The sequence below is a fragment of the Trichosurus vulpecula genome, chromosome 9 (assembly GCF_011100635.1).
Source record: "Trichosurus vulpecula isolate mTriVul1 chromosome 9, mTriVul1.pri, whole genome shotgun sequence".
NCBI classification, from domain to species: Eukaryota; Metazoa; Chordata; class Mammalia; order Diprotodontia; family Phalangeridae; genus Trichosurus; species Trichosurus vulpecula.
The window spans coordinates 19904781-19929406 of NC_050581.1; the positions used below are offsets into that span (position 1 = coordinate 19904781).

The 24626-nt window shown below is 38.3% G+C and overlaps 1 pseudogene; it reads left to right on the forward strand.

The window, feature by feature from the left end:
* The first annotated feature begins 4510 nt into the window (after positions 1–4510).
* LOC118832039 lies at positions 4511–24409 on the forward strand (annotated as a pseudogene).
* The last annotated feature ends 217 nt before the right edge of the window (positions 24410–24626 follow it).

Genomic DNA, 24626 nt, shown 5'->3' on the forward strand with positions numbered 1-24626 from the left:
ATAGTAGAAAGGAAATTCAAATAACACAAGACTATTCTGCACCCACCAATAATCACAGGAAAGAATGGAATGATGTCTTCTGAAGTGTAAAGGAGTTCAAGATACAACCTATGGTGACCTACTCTACAACTCTAAACCTAACTATTAATGAAAAAGAGATGGACATTTAGTAAAAAGGAGGCATTTGAAACAGTCCTGGGGGAAAAACAGACATGAAGAAATTATTTGCTTCTCTCCATTTCTTCTTAACTCTCTATTGTCTGCTTTCCAGTCTCATTCATTGAAAACTGCTAACTCCTAAGTTACCAATGATCCTTTAATTACCAAATCTAATGGCTTTTTTGTCTTCTTTCTTGATCTCTTTGCAGTCTCTGACATTATCAATCACCCTCTTCTTCTTGATACTCTCTACTCCCTAAGTTTCTGTGACACTACTCTCTCTTGGTTCTTTTCCTGTATGACTGCTCCTGCTCAGTCTCCTTTGCTAGATCTTTGCCCAGGGCACACATGGTAATTGTGGGTATCCCCAGGTTTCTGTCCTGGGACTTTTTCTTCTCTCCCTCCCATAGTATTTTGCTGGGTGATCTAATGAACTCCCATATATTCCATTATTGTCTCCAAACTAACGCTTCTCAAATCTACTTTTTCAGCACTGATCTCTCTCATAACTTTCAGATTTGCATCTTCAACTGCCTGCTGGACATACCTTAGATATCTTAAACTCAACATGTCCAAAGATGAACTCATCTTTCTTCCCAAATTCTCCTCTCTTTCTAACTTAGCTATTAATGTCAAGGGCACCACCATCTCCATAGGACACCAGAGTCACAATCTAGATATCATCCTCAACTTCACCTCTCACCTCCCAAAACAGGTGCCAACTCATATTAATTCTTCCTTCATAATATCTAACATATGTCGCTTCTCTCCTCTAACACAACAACCACCTTGATGTAGACCTCCTTTAGAGTATTACAACTGCCTTTTTTTTTGTTCTCCCTACACCAAGTCTCTCACCATTCAGGTCCAACCTATATTAAGCTGAGAAATTTACTAACTTTGCCAGTTCCAGCCTTCAACATGGATCAATGGTGGCTCCCATCCTGGTAACAAGCTGGCCATGCGGGAGTTTGTGATCCTCCATGTTGGAGCAGCAAACTTTAAGGATGGGTCTAAACATGTTGACCTCCCTTTTCAATAAATTAAAATGATTTCCTCTCATGTCTTAGATCAAATATAAAGTTTCATTTGAAATTCAAAGCCTTTCACGATCTGGCTCCCTCCTACCTGTCCAGACTTCTTACACCTTACTCCCTTCTGTATATTTCTTCTTCCAATAACACCGACCCTCTTGACGTTCCTCACTCGAGACACCCCATCTCCAGACAAGCCTGGGATTCTTTCCCTTGTCCTCATATCTATCCCCAGGCTTTACCGGCTTCCTTCAGGTCCCAGCTAAATTCTACAAGAAACCTCTCCTGACCCCCTTTAATGCTAGTAGCTTCCTTCTGCTATTTAACTCAAATTTATCCTTCATATTTTTTGTATATACAGTCATTTTCATGTTGTCTCCTTCTACCCCTAATAGATTGTGAGGTCCTTAAAAGATCAAAAAGAAATATAGGGAAAATATTAAAGATGAATTATTTATTAATTTATTAAGGTCAAACTGTTTATTAGATGTATATGTATAACATATATATGTATATCCTATATGTATATATGAAAATGTTATCAATATTCTTAAAACTGTCATCATTACTAAGGTAGTCTGAAAGAAAGTTTGGGGCTAAGTTGTGTATACTGGGGTGATTCTAAAAAAATTGGGTAGGAAAAGGTAAAAGGGAGCAATTATAAAAATGGGATATAAAAAGAACTAATACAGAGGAAGTAGGTGGGGGTGGAGGGCTGGTAATGCTGGAAATTTACCCTTATCTCAGTTGAAGAGGAAACAATGTGCATATCTGGAAGGATGTAGAAATCTCCTGAACATGTAGAAAGGAAAACGGGGGACAGGCTGGGGGAGGGACTTTTAGAAGGGTGGATTGGGATTTGGGAGGATGGGGTGAAAGGATAGGGAGGACTTTTAGAGGGGTGTGTGGACTGAGATTGGAATGGTGGGGGAGGGGAAGGGGGACTCTTGGAGGGATGGCTGAAGTGGAGGTGGGACGGTGGGGCGAGAAGATAAGGTAACAGGGATAGGTAAAAAGAAAGGCTGAGAAAGAAAATTGTGAGTAAAAATAAGATGGAGAGAAATTCACAAATAGTAATTAAAACTGAATGTGAATGGGATGTTTACAGCAGCCCTCTTTGTGGTGGCAAAGAGCTGGAAATTTCAGGGATCTCCCTCAACTGAGAAATGGTTGAATAAATTGTGGTGGTTGTGAAAGACTTGCATGAAATGATGAAGAGTGAAGTGAGAAGAACCAAGAGAACACAGTATACAATAACACCAATACTGTTTTAAGAACAATTTGGAGCAACTAAGTCATTTTGAGTATTATAAATACACAAATTAAAAAGAAAGGATATATGAAGAAAGATACTATCTGCATCCAGAGAAAGAAGTGATAAATAGGACTATGTATAGAATAATTTTACATATATGTATATATATATGTATGTATATATACCTATTTATGTCTAATGGTAATGTCTCCAGGGTGGGAGAGAGGGAGTGAGAAGGGGAAAAAATGGAAAGAAAAGAAGACATTTACCTAATAACTTTGTTGTATATTTGAAGGGAATAGCAAGTTGTACATGATAGATTTGCAGTTTCATGTGTAATCATCTTTTTTATTGTAGGTGTTATGGAAATACTTGTTTTGTTCTGTGAATTGAAAACAAAATATTTTTTTAAAAAGCAGGAACTATCTTTTGCCTTTCTTTGTATTCTCGGTGCTTAGAACAATTCTTAGCACATAGTAAGTGCTTAATAAATGTTTATTGATTATTAGTTCCTTCTTAACCCCCTAGAGTGCCAACAGAGCCCTTTGCATGCAAACACTGTTCAAAAACTATTGTTCACTACCTCTGATCACTGAATACTATTTATTCAATAAACAATAACTTTTTAAAAGATATTACCTGAGAACAGGCTATGGATTTCTGGACCACAGCTTAAAATACAAGAATGATAGACTTCTGGGGAAGGGTGGAACATACCAAACAAGAGGCATTTGCTTATGGTCTAAAGAGTCTCGAAACTATAATAAGAAATTTATATGGAGCAAGAATAGCAGAGATGCCAGTAACTCACTGGGGACATAATTCATGAAAAGAGCCAACAATAAAGCCATGGCCCTATATATTTACATAAATTCAATTTAATTCAATAAACATTCAACGCACCAGCATTACAAAGACAAAAATAAAATGTCTTGTAGAACTTATATTCTACCAGTAAGATATAATATGTAGGTAAATAAATGGAAAGTAATTTCAAAAAGGAGAATACTGACAAGGGGGAAGGGGAAATCAGGAAAGGCCTCATGTGGCAGGGTTCATGTGAACTGTGCTTTTAAGGAAGAGGGATTGTAAGAAGTGAAAATAAGGACAGAGTGCATTCCAGACATGGAGAAACACTTATGCAAATGCGAGGTGGGAATTTGAATCTTATATAAAGGAAATATTAGCAGGCCAGTATGACTAGAACAGGGCAGCTAGGTAGTACAGTGGATAGCTTGGCCTGTCAGGAAGACTCATCTTCATGAGTTCAAATCTGGCTTCACATTTAACGCTCCCTCTTGGTGTAGGTAGATCCCCCCCCGGCCTCTGTTCTCTAAGCCCACTGGAGGAAGCCCCATCCAGAAACTCAGCATGTCTATTCAAAAGATCCAGGCAGGAGGGATCTTTGACTCTCATGGAAACCCACTGCTGAAGTTGATCTCTACACTGAAAAAGGTCAGTTCCAAGCTGCTGTGCCCCGTGGTGCTTCTGCCAGTATCCATACAGCGCTGGAGCTCTGAGGCAATGATAAGACCTGCCACATGGGGAAGGGTGTCTCAGAAGTGGTTGAGCACATCAATAAAACTATTGCCCAGACCCTGATTAGCAAGAAACTGAATGTTGTGGAGCAGGAGAAGATCAACAAATTAATGACAGAGATGGACGGCACTGAGAATAAATCTAAATTTTGTGCAAATGCCATACTGGGAGTGTCCCTGGATATTTGAGAAAGGTGTCTCCCTGTACAGCCATATTGCTGACCTTGCAGGCAATGATGAAGTCATCCTGCCAGTTCTAGTCAACATGGATCAATGGTGGCTCCCATCCTGGTAACAAGCTAGCCATGCAAGAGTTCATGATCCTTCCTGTTGGAGTAGCAAACTTTAAGGATGCCATGTGCATTAGAGCTGAGGTCTACCACAACCTGAAGAGCGTTATTAAACAGAGATATGGACAGAACACCACCAACGTAGGGGATGAGGTGGCTTTGCTCCTAACATCCTAGAGAATAAAGAAGCTCTGGACCTGCTAAAGAATGCTGTTGGTAAGGCTGGCGATACTGATGGATGTTGCTGCCTCAAAATTCTTGCAATCTGGAAAATATGGCTTGGACTTCAAGTCTCCTGATGATTCCAACAGATAAATTGCCCCTTCTGAGCTTGGGGACCTCTACAAGAGCTTCATTAAGAACTATCCAGTGGTGTTTATTGAAGATTCCTTTGACCAGGATGACTGGGAAGCTTAGAAGAATTTCACTGCTACTGCAGGCATCCAGGTGGTAGGGAATGATCTCACAGTGACCAATCCCAAGAACATTGAAAAGGCTGTGAATAAGAAAGCCTGCAACTGCCTCCTACTCGAAGTGAACCAGATTTGCTCCATGACTGAATCTCTCCAGGTGTGCGAGCTGGCCCAGTCCAACGGCTGGGGAGCAATGGTTTCCCATCATCCTGGGGAAACTGAAGATACCTTCATTGCAGACTTGGTGGTGGACCTCTGCACTGGGCAGATCAAGACTGCTGCCACCTGCCAATCTGAGCATCTGGCCAAGTAGAACCATCTTCTCAGAACTGAAGAAGAGCTGGGCTGCAAGGCAAAATTTGCTGGAAGGGACTTCAGAAACCCTCAGGCCAAGTAAGCTCTGTGACCAGGCCTAAGAGCTCACAGGCGCCAATCACCTCTGTAGAAGTCTGCTCCTGTCCCAAGAATGGGCAGCAGCAAGTACTAGAGCAGTTTCTATTTGAGGACAGGGGCCTCTGCTGCTTCACGTCCCTCTCCCTTCCACCTTTCTGTGATGCTCTCACTGCTTCATTAGAACTGTCTACCAGAGACCACCTGGTCATCTGGTTCTCTGTTGGAAGACCCTTATCATCTTCGGACTGGGATAGAATGACCTGTTCTCACCCCTATTTCGGGTGTCGATGGGTGGAGCCACGTATTGGTGATGCAGCCCCAGTGAGACCACAGGCCAGATCCTTAGTGGTTGCCATGTGCAGAATAAAAGTATTCAGTAATCCCTCCCCCCTAAAAAAAATCTGGCCTCAAAAACTTAATAGCAGTGTGACCCTGGGCCAGTTCTTTAACTCTGCCTCAGTTCCCAATCTGTAAAATGAGCTGGAGAAGGAAATGGCAAACCACTCCAATATCTCTGCCAAGAAAACCCCATACGGGGTCATGAAGAGTCTGACACCACTGAACAACAGCAGCAACAAATGACTAGAACAGACTACGAAGGGGAGTACTCTTGAATAAGACCAGAAAGGTAAGCAAGAGCCATATTGTAGAGGGCTTTAAGTGACAGGATGAGGGTTTTATATTTTATCCTAGAGGCAATCAGTAGCAGAAATGTACAAAATCTGGATAATAAGCAAGTGAATTAGGGGGCAGCTAGGTAGCGCAGCGAGTAGAGCACCTGCTCTGGAGTCAGGAGGACCTGAGTTCAAATCCTGCCTCAGATACTTGACACACTTACCAGCTGTGTGACCCTGGGCAAGTCACTTAACCCCAATTGCCCTGCCTTCCCTGCTCAAAAAAAAGAAAAAAAAATAAGCAAGTGAATTAGTGATCCTAATGTTAGGAAATAAAACTGCCCTTATAAGTTTCACTGAGACTTGGTGAGATGGGACCCATGACCAGAATGTGGTTCCAGAAGTATATATGTATCATTCAAATGTAACAGGACAGGTAAAAGTATATGTGGGGAGGAGAGGAAGAAGATGGAGGGAGGAGTCAGCAAGGATGTATTTAAGTAAATCTAGAAGCCAGAGGAGGAAACCATGATAAAGAGCATTTGGGCAAAGACCAGCTAAGACAGAAACAAAAGCAATACTGCTATTAGAGCACACAGCACAAGATCTAAACACAAAGAGGATGTATATTAGGAGTTTGGGAAACAGATCATGAGCCTGGCAAGGAAGCATAATGTAGAACTGAAAGGGGACTTCAATTATCTGAACATCTGCTGGAGTTGGCTCTTGGCCCAAAACAGAACAGCTAATAATTTTTTGGCTGCCTTAATGGCAATTTCATCCTTCGAATGGATGAGGAAATGACAAGAGAAAATTGCTATTCTGCATCTGATTTTCACCAACAAAGAGGGCCTGGTTGCTAAAGTAAGAAGTGTGGCAACAAGAAGAGGTAAAGGTGGCGAACTATGGACATGGAACATTCAGGAGTGTGCTGGAGTCAGCCCGTACTAACTCAAAACCCTATTGTTCAATTTTCAGCGTGAGCCTTTTGTGCCTCGGAAATTGGCAAACACTACAAATTAGGGCTTGGTTTTTTGTTTTGTTGATTATGAACTCTAGACTTAAGCACATGATGGAGACAAAGTTAATAATGACAAGTTGGGGTGTATGATTGTGATGGAGAACTACTGCGCTATAAGAAATGATGAGCTCGATGATCTTAGAAAAACATGGTAGACTTTCATGAAATAATGAAGAGCAAAATGAGCAGAACCAAGAGACTGTTGTATACAATAACAGAAATATCGTTTTAAGAATACCTTTGTGTGAATAAGTCATTTTGATGATTATAAATACCCAAATTAATTACAAAAGACCTATGAAGGAAAATACTATCTGCATCCAGAGAAAGAACTAATAAATAGATCTATAAAAAATGCATATATGTTTACACATGTGTAAATACATATATACACATTTGTGTCTAATAGTAGCCATCTCTAGGGCATGGGGTGGGGGGGAGGAGGAGAGGAAAGAAAAAAAGGAAAAAAGTTATATGATAATTTTATTATATATTTAAAAGGAATAGCAAGTTGTATATAATAGATTTGCAGTTTCATGTGCAATCATCTTTTTTTATTCTATTGCATTATGGAAATGCTTATTTTATTTCATAAGTTTAAAATAAAATGAATAAAATCTTTAAAAAATAATGAAGGTTAAACTTAAAAATGTGTCCTGCCTGTATCTTTTTTTCAGAGAGCCAGCTATTAAACATTGACCCCTAGACACTGCACACAATGTCAGACTTGATTGGTGTGTTGGTTAGTTTTTTTTTCTGAACTGCTTTTTTAATCTCTCTTTTTAAAAACCTTCCAGAATAGCACAGTTTTTGAGAATCCAGGGTTACATCCATACACAATAAGTAATTGGAGTAGGACTTTGTAGAGCCTTGTTATTTGACATTATCAGTCAAGTACTCAGCCAAAAAAAAAATAAGGAAATGAGGAGTCTTTCACGATCTACCTTTTAAGGTCATACTGTGCTCCTTTTGGTCACCACTTGCTTTTCTCAATGTTTACTAACTATCCCTTCATTCTAAAAATTTTTTCCAGGAATGGAAATGATGCTCAGTGGCATATAGTGTTAAGAATCTACTCTCTTCACTCTTATGAAAACTGACCTTTCCCAGGCCTGTACCTTTCTAATTTGCCATAGTCTTTTTTTTTTCAGGGGGGTAATGGGAGAGACTGGCTCCCTCTATCTCGCCCAGACTGAAAACTGAAAGTGCAATGATGATTGGCACAAAATTCTGACATGCTTTGTTGCCAACCCAGCCAAATTTGCCCCTTCCAAGTCACCCTGGTGGGCAGCTAAGTGGCAAAGTAGATAGGGTGCTGGCCCTGGAATCAGGAGGACCTCTCTTCCTGAGTTCAGATCTGGCCTCAAACACTTAGCTGGGTGATCTAGGGCAAGTCCGTTAACCTTGTTTGCCTTAGTACCTCATCTACAAAATAAGCTGAAGAAGGAATGGCAAACCACTCCTGTATCTCTGCCAAGAAAACCCCAAAACATGGTCATAAAGAGTTAGGCATGACTGAAACAACTGAACAACAACAACAGGGAGCCATGTGGTCTTCCCACACCCAGGGGCTCACCACTTGGTGGATTTAATGTGGACACCCAACCAACTTTTGCCCTCCTGCAGCTCAACCTTCCAAATTCATTTTCTCTGCCAGCCTCAGTCTTCCCAGCAGTAGAGATTATAGGATTATAAGCATATACCATCATATCCAACTCTCCATTGATCTTTCAAGCCAGTCTGGCAGAAATTAGGTTTAGAACTGCATTTGTTTCCATAATAGTCTTAAAATAACCACAAAAAGTCACACCATAATAAAATAAGAAGAGAAAGATATCAGGTATATTTCACAATGATCATAAAAGATAATTCTGACTACATAGAATTAAAAACCTTTTGCATAAATGTGTAATGCGGCCTTCAAGATTTCAAGCATTCCCAGATTGCCTAAAATGCACCCTGTTGCTGTACATTCCCCTACCACTAGGTGGGAATAGCCTTCTTTGACTGGCAGTGTACCTGAAAACATCTTTTAAAACTGCCGGACTGGGACAATCTTTCTCTTTCCTGTGCAGCACTTTTTCTTGATATGACCAGAGGATGAAGACGACATAAAGAGGTAAGGCAGAAAATAAGCACTGGAGGACACCAGGAGGTATGAGAAGGATAGATGGTAAGTCTTGGTATTCTTCCATATCACTAGAAGAAATAGAGTTGACCTTCATGTCATGCAAACAGTATGAGGCATCAAGTAGCCTGGGTGGGTTTGGGGCAGCCTGGCCCTGGGAAGGAGGAAAATGCAAGGCGAGGGGAGGTTACCACCAGTGGTCGTACACGTTCCCATATGTTCTGTCAATTGCATCAGAACCAGTCTCTAATCTGTGGGTGTCCAGAGCCAAATAAAACAGGCTAGAGACAGAAGAGTCAGGAATGAAACAAGTTTAATTTCAGACTGATGAAAAGAGGTATGCAAATCAAGGTCTTCCTGAGGAGAGCTTGTGGCTTGTAGCGGGGATAGGGTTTTTAATCCCCGAAGACTACAAAAAGGAGGCACCCAACACAGTCGTCTTTAGGTCATGAGTAAATAGTTTCCAAAGTTGGCATTTCTTGGGACAATACAGGCATTCTTGGGTCCTGTGAGAACAGTCCCTAAGTTACTAGGATTGCTGAACCTTGTGATTGTCTCAAGTCATAAGGGTCATCGAGCCTTGTGATCATTCAGTGGGGTACAGAACCAGAATTAGCATTGCAGGAACAAGAGTGCAGCCCCTGGTTTGGTTCATTTAGCAGCTATGAGCACAGGAATTGTTTCGAGTGTCAGGAGATGTGACTGATCGCTTTCTGCTGCAGCATGTCAGCTGCTTCTAGCTCTCAGGCTCCTGGGAAATAGGGAGGCTCCAACAAATCTAAATAGTTATCGATTAATATGAAAATCATAAATCCTTCAGAGAACACCTGGTGCTAGTCAAAGCAATACATTTTGCGAGAAGATGAGATCATCCAGAGGATGAACGCAGAGGATTGTTGTTATGCCAAACCCTGGGCACAGCCTGCTTGCTGAGCCTTAGCTCTGGAAAAACAGGGTGTCTCCTAATATCTTGACAATTCTCAGCCATCTCTCCTAGGTTGGGGGAATAGACCAGGTAGGGGGAAAGGGAACAAGACAAGGGCAACCCAAATGGTAGAGAGAAGTGGGGGGGGGGGGAGCGGACAAGTAGGAATCACAATCGTTTAACTGTATCTAGATGTACAAATGTACTACTTGATGTAGAAATCCCCCAACCCCATGGTAGCCTAATATCAGAAAGTCCTCAAACTTCATACAAGCACATGGTAAAGTAGACAGTCTCATCTACTGTTGTAATAACTACTTGATATGTTTGGACATGAGACCCTACAGTTTTGTCTAAAAGGTCTGCTTTCTCAATTGTATTTGTTCTCTCTCCTTTGTCTCCTGCCCTTTAACAGGAAATATTTTCTTGCCCTGATGATATATCCTGCCACTTGCATTCCAAATACACTGCTTTTCTCCCTTGACTGATACCCCTCTTTCTCTACCCCTCCTTCTTCTGTGACATACTTTACTTCTCTAACCTAAGTTGTCACAAAATGCTATTGATGGGCTGTGTATTCTAAGCAAGCCTGAAAGATAATAGAAACCAAATTTGTAATCCAGGAATCTGAATTTGCTAACAGAAAGAGAAGATTTATTAACATGCTTTTAAAAATCTCTTTACTTTTAGTCTGGCCTCTTATCTTTTACCCACAGTCCAAAGATTCTCACTGACAGGTAAGTCTCTTCCAAGAGGCAAAGACAATTTCTCAAAAGGAGAAAGATTTGAATGAACTGAGCAAAGTAAGCAAAAGCAGGAGAATAAGTTACACGATGAGAAAACAACGTGAGGACAATAACACTGAAAGACTACAGAGTTCTGAACGATTGATCCAACAAGTGACCCATTGTGACTTCAGAGAAATGAATGGTAAAGAATGTCTCCCACCTCGTGCTGGAGTGGGAATAGGTAGTAGTAGCTCAGAATTAGGTATACATTGTCGGTCTTTTTGTCGATTTATGTTGCTTAGAGTTGCCAAGGATGAGTTATCATTAAGGGGCGGCATTATTGCCACATTATTGTTTTTAAAATATCAGTATAACTTTTTAAAATAAAAAAGTAAAAATACAGTATAAATAAAAAATAGTAACTCATGCTTGTATCACTGAGTATAAATTATAGTATTCCATTAAAATAGCAGCTTATCAGAAAATCTTATCTACATAAAGACAACACATCATTATCTTTCATAATCAAATATTAAGGTGATGATTGATACCATATATACCAGTAGAAATCCTATGGAATCTCAAGAAATTGAATGCAATGGATAAATTTACTTACCTTGACAGTATGCTTTCCAGGGATGTACACATAGATGATGAGGGTGATGCACACAGCTCAGTGTTTGGGAGGCTCAGAAGGAAAGCATGGGAGAGAAGAGGTATTAGACTGCCTACCAAACTGAAGATCTACAGGGCAATTGTGCTGATTTCATTGTTATATGCCTTTGAAACCTGGACAGTATACCAGCTCCATGCCAGGAAACTGCATCACTTCCACTTGAATTGTCTTAGGAAGATTCTGAAAATCACCTGACAAGATAAGAAACTGGACACCGAGGCCCTTTCTGGAGCTAAACTGTCAAGCATTCAAACTCTGCAGCAGAAGGTACAACTCTGATGGGCAGGCCATGCTGTTCTAATGCCAAATGGGTGTTTGCCTAAAAAACTATTTTATAGAGAACTCACACAAGGCAAGCATTAATATGGAGGTCAGAAGAAGCAATACAAGGACATTCTCAATATAAAAAACTTTGGAATCAATTGTGTGACATGGGAGGCATTGACAAAGGACCACCCAGCACTGCGTGCCCACATCAAAGAAGGTGCTGTGCTCTGTGAGCAAATCTAAATTGCAGTAGTTCAAAAGATGTGTGAGATGAACAAATTCAGAGACATCTCCACTCCAAATGTTCATGTGGATCATTTGTGCCCGACCTGTCATAGAGCCTTCTGAACTCATATTCATCAGCCACAGTCAGACACTTTGTACCTTGACTCCAACACAGTGATGTTATTTTGGTCTTCTTTAAGAATAAAGGACAACAACCAACCAACCAACCATATGAATTGAATACAGCTAAGTTGAGAGGCCCACAAACAAGGTCACATAAGATCAATCACAGAATACACCCTGGAGGCATTTATAAATAGGCTTTCAAGTAGACACAGAAACTGAATTGGTGGAAAAGTCATTCCTGCCTCAAGTGTGTGTGGTCTGAGCACTTCCATCACTTTGGACAACTAGTGACACTGTCAAACTCTAAAGGCGGTAAAGCATAATTCTCTGCATCCCAGGCAACTTTTTACGATTGAGACCAGATAAGTAGCTGATCTGCCTCAATGGAGGAAGTTTCCACACTAGGAGGTCTTGGTGTATGCACATACATGCATGCATGTGTACATGCATGCACAAACACACACAAATGAAATTTTAGGTCCAGATCTTTTTTTAATGAAATTACACATGGATACAAATATGTTTACATTATTCATTTCACTTCAATTTAGTTCATTTGAGTTAAAGCTTCTATAAAACAACTCCAAGTTATCAGAGTACCAAAATATTCAAAGTATGTGGCTGGTTGTCCCAATTAGTTCACCTTCTTTAGACCTCTGCTTCACGCAAATACCTCCTCTGTTCACTTTCTACTTCCTCTGATTAAGTTCTCATTGAGTCTTTCCTTCTTGCTCTTCCCCACCCCAAACTTTCCCCATTAGGAAATTTAACAGTAAGATTGTAAACAAAAGCACTTGCTAAATCATTTAAATCCTATCTTATACTATACACTTGTCATTAAATCTTGGAAATCTCTAGGCAGATTGACCATTCTCTTCTTTTCATTCCCAGGGATTCCTGCTGTCTGAATTATTGCTAGACTCCAGACTAGGATCTAACTTCCTATTTGGACATTTCAGAACACAATTATAGAAACTACAGGGGGTTAAAGAGAGGCTGTAAGAAGAAGAAATTTAGTTTGCATAGTCATTTCATTCATTCATTGAATAAATATTTATTAAGTGCCTACTATGCGTGAGGCATTGGGCCAGATGCTGGGAGAGATAGAAATATATAAGCCCTCAAATAGTTTATGATATGGTAGGAGGACTAAGACATTGTATACACATAAATAAGATTAAATTAGAATTATAGTGTTTAATTTTTTTTTTAAAGAATACGATAGTACTTAAGAATGGTATGGATAATCCTACACTCACCCCAGCAATAGACACATGCCCCGCTGCACAGACATGATATCAACCCTACTTTCTCCACCTGGCATCAATCACTGTGAAGTGTTATATGGATTATGAATCTACCCAAAATAAGGCTTGATCTCAGCTACCACCCACTGGCAACTCTTATCTACTTTGGAAATGGCTGCTTCTCTAGAGTAAGCACAAGTTATGTGACGTTGGCATGACAGATTTTGCTCTCCAGAGCAGGAAACATATGCTTGGATACTGCATACAGCTTTTTCTAATGATTGGAAGAGAATAAACAAGTGTAGCAAAGGTTGTCCTCCACATGTAGCATAGAGGTGGAGTTGTGTGGCTCCATGGGAGACAGAATAGCCATCTCTAGGATCTTCTACATTGACCCTTCTCTGAGGGGTACTGCAGTTATTGCCACTTTCTGACCTTGAGCCTAAACATAGCACTACCACTGTCACCTTCTCTTTTCCTTCCCCAGACCAAGGCTCTCCACAGCAGCCAGGAGAGGCTATTAAACATATATAAAGTGCTGAGTAGATTAAGTACCAGACTTTGAGTCAGGAAGAGCTGAATTTCAGACTCAACTCGGACATTTACTAATTTTGTGGTCCTGAGAAAGTCACTGAACCTCACAGCCTCAATTTTTTTCACCTCTAAAATAAGGCTAATAATGGTACCTCAGTTTGGATAGTTTTGAGGATCGAGTGAGATAATATATATAAAGTGCTTTGCAAACCTGAAAGCTCTATTTAAATGGTAACTCGTATGATATCATATGGAGGAGAAAGAATTTCCACCTGGGAGGAATCAGGGAAAGGCTCATACAGGAAATGGCACCTGAACTGGACCTCAAAGAGTGCAAAGGATGTTAATAAATAAAAATGAGAAAAGAAGGTATTTCAGAAATAGGGAATATCATGAGCATATGGGTAGAGGCAGGAAAGTATTCAGAGTTGGGGAACCTACAGCCTTGAGGCCACATGTGGCCTTCTAGGTCCTTGGGTGCAGCCTTTTGACTGAGACCAAGTTTTACAGAATGAATCCTTTTATTAAAGGGATTTGGATTCAATCAAAGGGCGGCACTTCAGGATCTAGAAGACTACATATGGCCTCGAGGTCAGAGGTTCCTCAACCCTGGTATAGGATATGTCTGGAAAAAGCTGAATGATCTAGTTTAGCTAAAGGATAGACTATCTTTGATAGGCAAAGTAACAAGAAATATAAGTAGAAAGTTAGGCAGAAGCCAATTATAGAATTCTTAATACCAAATTAAGGAAATTAGTCTTTATTCAGCAAGAATGGGGAGCTTTTAAAGGTTTTTGAGCTGTCAAAGCAAGAAGTAATGAAGACAGTGGGAACAGTAATCATTTATCTAAGGTGGGAGGTAGGGGTTAGGGAAAGGACATGTGGATTCCAGTCTAATTTCATGTAACTGAGCTATTTCCAGAATGCCTAAGCAAAAGTGCTTCTTTTCATACTGTTCCTCAAGCCTGTGGGTCCTAGGACTAGGCCATTTATACCTACACTACATTCACTCAGAGGTCTCATTCTAAATATTCAGAAATTAAGGTTGTAACTAGAAGTGACTTCAGCAAAATTCAGTCACAGTAGGAATTAGGTTTTGGTTCTTTCATATTCAAACCCAAAAGTAATGTACCATAACTTGCATATTAATAAGTCCCCAAAGATAGAAGCACCATAAAATCTCATTACTTAAAGGAAATTAAATGTACCATGGCTTGTGTTGTAATATCCCTCATCCATGTCCAATATCAGTTCGTTCACATGCCAGTCACAGTTAAATCTAATTTGCTATAATCAAAGTAAATGGCAGTTAATCAACATGTCGTCAGCTCAGGCTCAGAAGCATCACATACTAGACTTCTGAAACATTTTAAAAAGGAAAACTTATCTTGTTGAAAAGGAGGGGAAAATAGGATTCTTGACAGTAATTGACAACTATACACCAACAGTCCAACAAGAAGGGTACTGTGTTCTCCTCTTACCATTATTATAGTTATAATTTTGCATTGATAAAGTACCTCAATTATTCAGAATATAGCTAAATGACTTAATTGCTACTCTCACTGAGCAAAAATACCAGAGAAAAAAGAAAATTAGTGCTGTTCTGATTTGCTATGTTGTTGATTAAATAATACTACTTTGGAAGGCACTCATATTAATACAAGGAGAGTATATAGATAGGTCATTGGAAGTTTAATGGATGTCTGTCATTAGATGTTTTTTTTCCTTTTCCCTAAGAAGAGAGTTGCATCTGATTCTTAATTTCCACATCTTAATATGACAAGTAATGCTAATGCTATGGATATTTTTCACCTTCATTATATGTTACCTTTCCACTTTGATTTCCTTTAATCTCATATCTAATTAAAGGTATCCAGGTTGTCTCTATAAAAAAAAAAAAAATCATTCACTTTAGTTTTAAAAACAACAACAACAACAATTAAAACCATTCAAATTGAGCTTCGCATGTCATGTATATAAAATAATTTTAATTAAATTTTTTGTCTTTGTTTCACTGACTCCCTCATCCGGGTATGAAGGAATGGGTTTGGTCTCTAAAGCCCCTTCCAGCTCTAAAATTTTATCATTTTATGAAGAATAGATCTGTGATGATTTGTGTTCTTCTCTACAACAAAATAGTAATGATCTAAATGCCAAAGTTGACACAAGATTATTCTGATCCTGTGCAAAACTCTTTGGAACTCTCTGCAACCTAGAACTCCTTTCTCCTTAAGTAATTAGTCCTATGCTTTATTCTTTCTCTCAACTAGCTGATAATTAATACCTGCTAAGGTATTAATAGACCTTTCTTATTTCCCTGATTTCTCATTCACTTCACTGGCTCAAATAGAATACATACAAAAACACATCCAGCTTCTGTGGTATGGTTGTAGGAAGAGGGGATTTTTTAGAAGTTTCTCTCCCCTCAAAAATGAGAACAGCCACCACCATGCTATCCTTATCTATAACCTTCCTTCCTACAATGGAGCAAATAAATACGGCATGCTACCACTAAACTGGAATCAGCTACTATATCCATTCATTTATGCATTCATCAACTATTTATTGAGTGCCTACTAAGTTCATGGTGATTAGAGGATACAGAGAATAAGACAAGATATTTGTAATCACGGAGCTTATAATAAAGCATACTTCTACTATATCACACTTCCTTAACATGTATACTATACAATGAAATTCTCTATCAATCAATCAATCAATAAACATTTATAAAGTACTTACTATGTGCCCAGGAACTGTGCTAAAAGCTAGAGACACAAAAAGAGGCAAAATACAGACTTTGCCCTCAAGAAGCTCACAATCTAACAGGGGAGACCAGAAACAAATACATACAAACAGCTATTTACAGGATACCTTCCACACCACCACATTCCAGAAATCCTCTAATTGGTCTGTCTTTGAAATAATCACTTACATTCTTACATTCTCATTTTTTGGTTAAGTTTCCTGTTAAGAAAGCTCACAACTGGTTGGTTGGACATAGAGAGGGAACAGAAACCAGAACTGGGGCACGGCAGTGATAATGAAACTCAAGACTGCAGAGGGAAGAGGACTAGGCCTTAGTTATCCTCTGAGAGTGAGAAACATGATAGAATTTGGCCCTAGAACAAAGAGCCAAGAAGTTTTTAAAAAATGAAATTAAGAGGTCTTGAGGAAAAAATTGAAAGAGCAAAAAGATTAGAAAAGAAGATGAAGAAATTGTTGGAAGACAATGATGTGTTGTACCTACCCCTGCTTCCTCACAAACACTCCAGTAGAGTTCTAAAAATTTTATCAGAAAGAACAATTATAAAGATAACCAAAGAGAAACAGCTATAGTTAACACTATGCAACGCAGGGGTGAAAAAAGTCCTGCTAGAATCCTGCAGAAGGTCTGAACAGAGATAAGGTAAAATAGGACAAGTAAAAAAAGTGTGTAAACATTGCTGACCCAGAGCAGGAGGGAGAGGGCAGACCAGTGGCAAGCTCAGGAGACAAAACTACACCAAAATCAGCTAGACTCACCCAAGTCATAGTAGGAAACAGAACTAGAGTAGGAGCCAGGCAATGACACTCTCAAATGCAAATAGGATGGCACATAGCACCCAGGCAGCCCTTCCCAAGGTGCAGAAGAAAACAGAGGTACACTACTACACAGGCAGTTTAGCACCCCGACCTCCCCTCCTAAAACCAACAGGGAATAGGGCCAGTTTAGTGCCCAGACATAGAAAGCGATAGGGCCAGACCAGTGCTTATGCATCACAGCACCCAGTTCTAGGTTGTGCAATACTAAGGCAGCACAGCACCTAGGCTATCCACACCAGAGTTATAACAGGAGCCACAGAAGAAAAAAGGGACAAGGAAGCACGTAGGCAGCAAAGCAGCTAGGGTCTTGCAGCAATTACCAATACAATCAACAGCATCTAGTTGAGACCTGTCATGCTCACAGCAAGGGACAGAGATAACTTTGGATTTGGAAGTATGCAAGGAGAAGAAGAAAATACTGAACTCAGGGAAGAAATACTATGGATTGAGATAAGCCCAAGAGGCAAATCCAGATGAAAAGAGTAACTTCACAGCAAGCAGAGTCTCAGAGAAAAGAACACCTCAGTCACAAAGACTACAAGAGCACTAAAATAAATGAGATAATGGTATAAAATATGTTAAAGGAAATAAAAGCTAGGAAATAAGGAACGACAAGAAGAAATTATGGTTTAGAACAAATGACGGTAAATCTTACCCAAGAAATGAAATCCCTGAAAATCAGAATAGGCAAAGTAGACAGTGGTTATTCCAGGAAACAAAAAAAATTTAAAAGATTTAAAAAACAGAAGAAAATTAAGAAATAGAGTATTCAAAACAAATTACCTGTAAAACAGATCAGAGAGAGATTATCTTGGGAATCACTGGGCTACCTAAAAAATATGTAAAAAAAAATCCTGAATATTATATTTCAAGAAATCCTAAAAGAAAACTGCCCAGAACTATTAGAACCAGAGGACAAAATGAAAACAGAAAGAATTCCCTAGTGCTCTTCTGAAAGAAACCCCAAAATGAAAAGTCCAAAGAATGTCATGGACAAAATCCTAAACTTCCAGTCAAAGAAAAAATATTCCAAGAAGCTAAAAAGAAAGAGCTCAAGACCCAGGGTCAGAGTCAGGATCACATAATACAGAAGGTGCTATTATAATGGAAAGGAAAGTTAAGCATACAATATTCCAAAAGGCAAAGGTGAGATTATTTTAAAAAAAGGCTCTCGACCAAGTAGAAACTTTGAAATAAATGAGTTAAGTAGGTGATCTATGTGTGCTGGAGTGGGCCAAGTGCCCTAGGAAGGGGTGCCAATGATCTAGGCTTCTGAAATAGATGGTAGAATTCAGGGACTGGGTTGCTTTCAAAGACATGGTCTTTTCCTTTTAGGGGTCCACATCCCATCACCCCATCAGTCATTATGTATTTTTATTGTTTACTCTGCTTTACTTCATGCAAATGTCTTATCTTCTCTCTATAAATCATATTTGTCATTTCCTAAAGCACAGCAATATTCCATTATATTCACAAATCACAATTTGTTTAGCCAATCTTCATTCTACAAATATTGACTCTTTCACCAGTTCTTTGCTGTCATAAAAAGTGCTGCTAGAGATATTTTAGTGTTTATGAGGATGTTCTTTTGATCAATGACTTCATTAGGGTATATGCTTACAACAGAACATCTGGGTTAAAGGCCATGAATATTTCAGTTACATAAGTGCTCAACATTGAATATTTGGATATTTTGTCATTGTTTCTAATTTGCTGGGTATGAATTGAAACCTCTAAATTGTTTTGACTTGTATTTCTCATTATTCATGATTTAATTCATTCTTTCATATGATTGCTAATAGTTTGCAATTTTCCTTTTGAAAACCACACCTTTTGAACATTATCTATTGGAGAATGTTTTGGGTTAGATAGATATAGGTATATGTATTACATATAATATGCATATCTGTTAGTTATCTATCTTAGATTTGAAATTCAACATGAAGATTATTAGATGGATTTTCTTTGTGCAGAAGTTTTTGAATTTCATATAATCAAAATTATATATCTATTATAATTGCCGATATCTCTCATTTAAGAAAACATCTTTTGGGGCAGAGCCAAGATGGCAGAGTAAAAGCAGGGACTTGCTTGAGTTCTCTCCCAAATCCCTCCAAATACCTGTAATAAATGACTCTAAACAGGGCTTCACACCTCTATTGACCTAATTAGCAAAAAGATGTAGGCCTTCCTACAAACAAAGGCAAGACTCAAAGGCACTTGATTGCCTTAGTGCTGAGAAGCACTCCAAGAGTAAAAAGTCCCACCTTGCTTGCCCTTACAGGTAGCATGGCTGTACTCACTTTGTCTCTGTTCAACACCAGTAATGACCAAAAACACGTGAAAAGGAAATAGCAAACTATTTCAGTATCTTGGACAAGAAAACCCCCAATGGGGTCACAAAGAATCAGACATGATTAAAAAACTGAACAATAAAATGAGAGTTTTTAGCATAAATAAATGTTCTACTTTGTCAGTTTTTTTTTTCTGCATCACTTGAGGTAACTCAATTGTGATTTTAAATGTTAATTTTTTATAATTAATTATGTTGATTGCTTTTTTAATGTTGAGTCATCTTCATATCCCTTGTATAAATCTAACTCTGTTACAGTGAATGATTTCTTAAATTAATTGTTGTAGTCTGTTTGACAGGATATAATTTAAAAGTTTTCAATTAATATTCATTCATGATATTGGGTCCATAGTTCTTTGCCTTATCCTTCTCTGGTTTAGGTACCATTTTCTCATTTCCCACCAGCAAACATTGCTTTTAGACTTCTTTAGAACTCTGCAGCATGCCTTCCTTCCCTAGAAAACTCATCATGGAGAAATCTCATCATCCTGCAAGATCATATCATCCTGGTACTCCCATCTCACCAGTAACCTATATTACTGTTATCGGTAACCTCGGATTAGATCTTCTGAATAGAGAGCACAGTCTTGAGCCGTAGAGCCTCTATTTAAGGAGGATGCAGTCTTCTTCCTATTTCATAACAGCTATACTGCTTTTGGACTTCTCCATCATGCCCTACTATGGGATACCTTCCCTTCCTCCTCCTCCTCCTCCCTTTTTTCAATGTCTTTTTGTGCATAGTCTTCCCCCATTAGATTGTAAGCTCCATGAGGGCAAGGGCTGTCTTTGTTTTTATTTGTATTTGTAGTTCCAGTGCTTAGTTAAGTGCCTGGTACATAGTACACAAAAATGATTACAGACTATCAGGTGTATATTCCTCATAAATGGAGTACAGTAGAGAGTTTTCTGTCCCAATTTTTGAGAATAATTAGTGTAGTATTAATATGAATTGTTCTTTAAAAGTTTTGGTAGAATTTGCCTATGAATCCATCAAGACTGAGAGGTTTTGTTTCTGTTTTTTATTTCCATTAAGGCTAGATTCATATCCTTTTCTGAAATTGGATTATGATATTTTTTTCTGTTAGTTTGAGCATTTTTTATTTTTGAAGGTAATTCTTCATTTTATATTTTGATTTTCTGCTCTTTCTTTTTAAATTAGGTTGGCTAAGTTTGTAAATTATGTTAGTCTGTTCGAAGAATCAGCTTTTACTTTTACCATTTCCGTAAGTTTTCAGTTTATTTTTCATCTAATTTTCAATATCTTCTTATGCTTATTTTAGGTTTTTTGACTTTCTAATGTTTAAAAATGCATATTCAGTTCATTAATCCTCTCCTTTTCTAGCTTATTGATGTACGTTTGGGGGATATAATTATTCCTCTAAGGACTGTTGTAGTTGCATCCCAAAATTTTTGATATCTTATTTCATCATTGTTATTTTCCTTCACATAATTATTATTTCTATGATTTGTTCCTTAACCCTTTGATTATTTAGGATTTTGTTCAGTCTTAATTTGGGTCTGTGTTTTGTTTGCATTCCCTTATTACTATTTTTGCTGTATCCTATAAAGGATATTTTTACTATTTCTGCCTTAATAGATGGTCAATTTTTGTAAAAGTTCCATGCAATACTGAATGAATATTTTTAAAAGGTTCATTTATAAGATGCCACAAGTCCTTTAGCTCTAGTTCCTCCAGCAACTAATTCAGTTCTAGATTTTCCCTCTTGTTTATATTTCCCTTACATCTGTCTAAACCTGAGAGGATATAAATATTCTTCCATTATAACGTCTCTATGTCTTCTTGGGTTATTTTTTGTTTTTATTGAACTTGGATGCTATAACATTTGGAATATTTAAGGTAAATATTGATATTAATTTGTTGTTTGTAGCTCCATTAAGCATTACACAATTTTTCTTGTTTATCGTTTTATATTGTGAGTTGGTTTTTTGCATTGTCTGATAGCATTTGGATTCACTTGAGGTAAAATAATTTTTGTTACAGCCCCTCATTTTTATCATGTCTTTAGTTTTTAGGTTTGTTTCTTGTAAGCAAAAGATTCTGGGATTGTGTTTTTTTAATCCATTTTATTAGATTACCTAATCAATTCACATTTAAAATTGTGACAAGTTAATATTTTTCCCTATTTGTATCTCTAATATTGTTTCCCCCCTCAATTTTTAATTAAAAATTTATATCAATTTTTTAAATCCTCTTCTAAGTTAGTACAATGCTCCTTTATTTGTTTTTGTTTATTCGACATTAAAGCAAACCTCTTCTTTTAGGCTCTCTTTCCCCTTACTCTCAACCTATCCCTTTCCCTTAGGTTTTGGAGTTTTACTTGTTGATTGCTTATATTTAGTTATCTAATTCTGCCCCCATTTTCCCCACTTGTTGATCAAGTATTTGATCAATGCCCTCCCTTATACTTCCATTAAATTTTTTTCTTTTTAGGGTTGTATTTTTTTCTGCACTTTGTACTAAACAGGATTTCATCTTTTTTTCTCTTTGTTCCCATTGCTTTCTATTCTTTGATTAATAGTCTTTATACTTATTTATTCCTTCTTAGTTTTTTTTTGCATTCCTCATGTAATTAAAGCTTCTAAAGTACCAAATTGGAATTCCTTCATTTAAACATTTGCTATGTGATTGCCTTATAGATGTTACTCTTTGCCTCTCCCTTTTGTTATTCCACACTCTTAGAAAAATCAACAAGAAATAGAGTAAAAGTATCATTGTGCAATGGTAGATATTTCCGTGTCTGCATATCATGCAGTCCGATTCTATCCCCTGCCCTGTCTGTGATAATTTTCCTTTACACTTGCAATATAATTTCCTCTCTGGGTTCACTGCCCCCCAGAACTCTAATTTCCCTTTTTCTGAGATGAGTTAGATCCATGGAGCCAGAAAATTCTCTAGTAGTAGCAGTATCTCTAAGGACCAAATTCTAGCAGACTATACCCAGTCCCCATCTCCCATTACAGGACACATCTATCTTTATCATAGGAGTGTTCTTCAGGGGCACCTCTTTCACCAATGAATCACTCCTCTCCATTTCAATATCATCTCTTTGCCTCACCCATTGTCTCATAGCTGCTCTTCATGCAAGCAACTTACAGAAGTTACATTCCCTCCACTGTTTACCATTGACTTGATTAAGGCACATCACACATTCTTCTCTATCTTCTTTTTCCTCTCTCCCATTTTGTGTCCCCTCCCACTCTGTAGTTCTAGCCCACAAAATACACCGACTTCTGTGTCATTATACATTTGTTGGAGATTAGGGAGTTATGAGGTTTAGTCCATGGTGTTTCAGGCCTCTTCCTCCATAGTCACTTCTCCTATCTCTTTAAGTTCTGCTTTCATTTTTATTCCCTTGTATCCTTTAGAAAGAAATTTCTTAATGATCCGTTATTTTTTAAATGCACAGTTTTCTCCTTAGTTTTTCTTGATTTGTAATACTCTTGAGGGCTAGAGGTAATTTATTTAATTATTTGTTCTTTTCTTGGTAATTACATTTATTTACCTTTCTTGTGTTCTGTTGTTCCAGGTTCGTACAAGTCTAATAATCAGCTCATGTCATTTTTTTGAGGGGGTTGGGAGTAGAAATGCTTCAAATGCCTCTTTTTTATGGAATGTCTATTTTCATCAATGCTTAGGTTAGCTGGGTATGTCACCTGTGTTGCCTTTTGAGCTCCTTTGCTCTCACAATTAGATTATTCCATTCCCTTATGTGGTTTCCAGTTCATAAAGAACAGTCTTGTTATTAAAATTTATTTTCCTTTATCTTCTTGTTGGCTTGCAAAATCTGTTGTCACTGGAAATTGTTCAATTTAACCACTTTGTAGCATGGAGTAGTTTTTCTGAAGGAAATCTGTGAATTCTTTTGATTGCTGCTTTGTTTTCTGTATTCAGAAGTTTCTGGCAATTTTCTTATACTATTTCTTGTATTATGGTATTAAGTTCCTTTACTTGTATTCTTCTGGGACCTATGCTCCTTAACTATTTCTATGCACATTTTTTTTTGAGACCAATGTGTTGTTTTGCTTGTACAGAGATTTTTTTTTTTACTGCTTTTTGCTTTTCTTCTTCCACCGTCCTTCCTTCAGTTTTTTTTTAATAATTCCAAACAAATGTTCTTTCTATTGCTTCTTTAGAGAGACTTGCCACCGTGTGTTTATGTTTTTTGATTTGTACAGGCAAAACAATCTGCCACTTGTTCCTTTTAAATTATTTTCAAGATTCTCATTTCTCTTACATCATTTTGGAAAATCCTACAGGGTACTCTGTCTCACTGGGAATTAGTTCACTTTCCTTTGTCTTGCAATATTTATTTGGTGACATTTACAGTAATTTAGATATCTTGGTACCCTTTTCCTTTCTAATTTATCTACTCATGTAGGTTCTTTTATTTTTTTCCCTTCTTTCTGAGATCTTTAATTTAGTCTTTTCCCTTTCTATTCCCCTATTAATCATTTTCTGATTCTTATCCTTTTGTTAATATTCCCAGGGGCTGTATCAGCTGTAAAGTTGCATTAGCCTCCTCTCAATTTGGGGAATTCATTTCTCACTGCCTTCAGTTCCTGTCCCCAGAGGATTCTGGGGACACAGGACTGTATCTAGCTGGGTACAAATCCCTTTCCTTCAGGCTTGGTTCAGCCACACACACAGGTGCTAATGTCCTGCACCAGTTCCCTATGTTCTTTATTTCTCTGGCTGAGAGCTGCTGTCTAGGCAGCAGACACTCCCATTCTTTTATTTCCCCCTCCTCCACAAGGGGATGGGCAGAGTTGACGTCTTCCAGTTTGGTTTTTTGAGTTTTATCATTGAATGGTGGGCTAAGGGCAGGAGCAGGGTGTGCAAGCAGCAAATGCAGCAGCAGCAGCAGGGAAATTCCTAAATAGCTCCTACAGCATAAGCATATGGGTTGGGTTGTGAGCCCAGACAAAGAATGGTAGCTGGGGGGGGAGAGGAGAGCAGGGTCCTGAGTAACCATGTTAAGAACTGTTGTTCTCTACTGTTAATTCATAAACCTGTTACCTTATTAAGTTTCTTGGTATCTTGGCCAGTGAAGACAGCTGAAATTGCTTTAACTCTTGGGCATAATTCCTATCTTG